The sequence below is a fragment of the Psammomys obesus genome, unplaced genomic scaffold (genome assembly GCF_907164565.1).
Source record: "Psammomys obesus unplaced genomic scaffold, mPsaObe1.curated_primary_1811, whole genome shotgun sequence".
Taxonomy (NCBI): Eukaryota; Metazoa; Chordata; class Mammalia; order Rodentia; family Muridae; genus Psammomys; species Psammomys obesus.
Window position 1 is genome coordinate 4,400,449 of NW_026585687.1, and position 3,520 is coordinate 4,403,968.

General features: G+C 41.2%; 1 pseudogene; it reads right to left on the reverse strand.

Moving 5' to 3' along the window:
- Positions 1-1,436: 1,436 nt before the first annotated feature.
- Positions 1,437-3,039, reverse strand: LOC129665498 (alpha-enolase-like; annotated as a pseudogene).
- Positions 3,040-3,520: the final 481 nt, after the last annotated feature.

Genomic DNA, 3,520 nt, shown 5'->3' on the forward strand with positions numbered 1-3,520 from the left:
TAGCCATCCTGACTGGGGTGAAATGGAAACTCAAAGTTCCTTTAACTTATGTTTTCCTAACAGCTAAGGATATTGAACGTTAAAAAAAAAAAAATGTTTCTCAGCCTTTAGTATTTCATCTTTTCTCACCTCTATATTTAGTTCTATAATTCAATTTTTAATATGGGTTATTGTTCTCTTGTTTCCTTTTTAAGGTTCTTTATATTTTCTAGATACTAACCCTCAGTTGAATGGATAACTGGTAAGACAGTTATCCTGTACTATAGACTGCCTCATTACTAGAGCAATGGTGTTCTTTACTATATAGCTACCTGTTTGTTTTATGAAGTCCCATTTATTAATTCTTAATCTTAATACCTGTGTTCTTGGAATCCTGCCTCCTTGTGCCCCTTCTTGGATAACCTCTTCAGGTAGAAAGCCCCGACTCTAACAGATAATCTCATCTATCCTTACCAAATGACCTTGTTTGTTCCCATTCCTAGCTGGTAGAAACTAGACTTCCACCTCCTGAACCCCTGCAGCAAGCTCCACCCATGTCACCTGCATGCACCTGATCCCTTCTCTAAGCAGACACTTGACTTCTATGACCAACTACATCCATTTCCATAACATGAGGACTCTCTCTGCAAAAAAGGTCTTTTATTTTATTTTATTTTATTAATTACATTTTATTCACTTTGTATCCCCCCACAGGCCCCTCCTGGTCCCACCCTCCTTCCCCTTTCTGCATGCATGCCCCTCCCCAAGTCCACTGATAGGAGAGGTCCTCTTCTCCTTCCTTCTGATCTTAGTCTATCAGATCTCATCAGGAGTGACTGCATTGTCTTCCTCTGTGGCCTGGTAAGGCTGCTTCCCCTCAGGGGGAGGTGATCAAAGAGCAGGCCAATCAGATTATGTCAGAGGCAGTCCCTCTTCCCATTACTATGTAACCCATTTGGACACTGAACTGCCATGGGCTACATCTGTGCAGGGGTTCTAGGTTATCTCCATGCCTGGTACTTGGTTGGAGTATGACTCTCTGGGAAGACACCTGTGTTCAAATTTTCTGGTTCTGTTGCTCTCCTTGTGGGGTTCGTGTCAGATCTACACCAGTAATTCTACTCACCCCATGATCTACCTTTTTTCGTAATAGACATGAATATCACTAATCAATTTACAGCTTCTTCCTTGAAAGATAAAGAAGTCTCAAAAAATATTATAAAGAACAGAATAGAAACTAAATAAAGCAATCTAACAAACCATAAAACTCATTAAAAACTTTTTTTTTCTTATGGGTCACAAAGGCTTTTATTTTGCATGTAGAATCACTGAGAAAGCTTCCCTGTGGCCACGTAGAGATTACTCTGGACACCAGCTGGGAAGCAAAGTGACAGAAACAATGATGTGGCTCAATCACATGATTACAAAGCTGGAGTTTCCATCAGGGCTCTGAGTGGTCAAGTGTGGCTTCGGAAATCTATGGAGGCAGTGACATGAAGGGCAAGCACTGGGCCAACTTTGAGCATCCTCAATGACATCAGGGACAGGGAGCATCTAAGAAGCTGGTGGCTCCAGGGATCTCCAGCCCATACGTGGTCCTGAAAGACAAGCTTGGCCTTACTGCCCAGCTCTTCCTAAATTCTAAGGAGATGATTGTTCTTGACCAGGTGTTCAGATAGGCAACTAGCCTTGATCTACCCAGCACAGAGCTCCATCACCAGGTCAGTGGTGAAAGTATCCTCAGTCTCCCTAGGGTGATGGGACACCATGACACCCCAACTATAGAACTGGGCCAGTTTATATGCCTGCAGACACTTAGTCACAGGGTCAATTTGGTTCACTTTGAGCAGTAGGCAGTTGCAGAACTTCTTGCCCTCAGCCTTGGCAATCTAAATAGGGTTGGGTACTGTGAGATAATACCAAACCACCTGGATGCCTGCACTGGCTGTGACTTTTTGCCAAACTCGGTCCTCGTCAAAGGGTTCTTTTATGGAGTATCCACTGGATAATCCCCAATGAAGAAATTATACAGGTGATCGAGTTGGTCGGGTGTGGTGTACTTACTGGAGTCATCAGAAGACTTGAAATTCAGTTCACACTTGCCAGATTTGTAGGACTCAAAGGCAGGCAAGTCCATGCCTATGATGACCTGGTCAGTGTAGCTAGCCTTTGCCACTTTGGTCTTTGGCAACCCCAGCACTTCTTCTTTTTAGGAATCTTAGGCACAAACCTGTCCCCATCATTAAAATTGGGGGCATCCTTCCAGTATTTCTCATTGATGACACTTTTTTTTTTTTACCTCTGCTCCAATGTGCATTACTTCCCAGAAATAGGACGCTCCCACAGGAAGGATAATAGACTCTTGCATGTTGCCAACATGGGATCCTTCATAGAGAAAAGCTAGACCACCAGGATGATTTCAGGGTTGCTAGCCAAGTAAGCCATGTGACTGTACAGGGACATCCCCTTTTCTATTGCAGCACTTTTGCAGATAGGCAGGAACACTCTCAGTTTTGCATTTATACCAAACTTAGACTTATTTCAGTGCAATCAATCTTGATTATCAGTTTGTCCTTCTTTACTGGTCTACAACATTCAGGTTTTTTTCCCAACCAGAGAAGGTGCAATAGTTTTATTGACATATCAACAGCATTTGAGATATCCTTCCCCATGTAGCACTTATTGTTCTAGAGCTCTAAGGCCTCATAGACACCATTGAAGGCACTCCTCAGAAGAGACCTATAGTGGTATGGAGATCAAGCTCACATTGGGATTCCCACAACAGTCAAAGATCTCTTTGACATGGACCATGAAAACAGAGATGGTGTACATGGACTTGAGTTTTGTGCAAGGTGATAAATATGGATGTATTTGCATTTTTCTGCATGTAGACAACCAGTTAGACCAGCATCATGTGTTGAAGATGCTGTCTTTTTTCCATTGTATGGTTTTGGAATCTTTGTCAAAAATCAAGTATCCATGGGTGAGTGGGTTTATTTCTCTATTTTTGACTTGATTCCATTGATACATCAGTCTGTCTCTATACCAGTACCAAGACATTGTTATTATTGTTGCTCTATAGTACAGCTTGAGCTCAGGGATGGTGATACCTCTAAAAGATCTTTTATTTTACAGGACTGTTTTAGCTATTCTGGGTTTTTTTTTTTCTTTTCCATATGAAATTGAAAAGAATTCTTTCAAAGTGTGTAAAAATTGTTTTGGTATTTTTATAAGACATACTGAATCTGTAGATTGCTTTTGGCAGAATGGCCATTTTCACTATGTTAATTCTACCGATCCATGAACATGGGAGATCTTTCCATCTTCTGATATCTCCTTCAACTTCTTTCTTCAGAGACTTGAAGTTTTTTTCAAACATGTCTTTTTCTTGTTTGGTTAGAGTCACATCAAGGTACTTTATGTTGTTAGTGGCTATTGTGAAGGGTGTAGTTTCCCTAATTTCTTTCTCATCCCTTTTGTCTTTCCTATGCAGGACGTCTACTGATTTATTTTTTGAGTTAATTTTGTATCTAGCCACTTT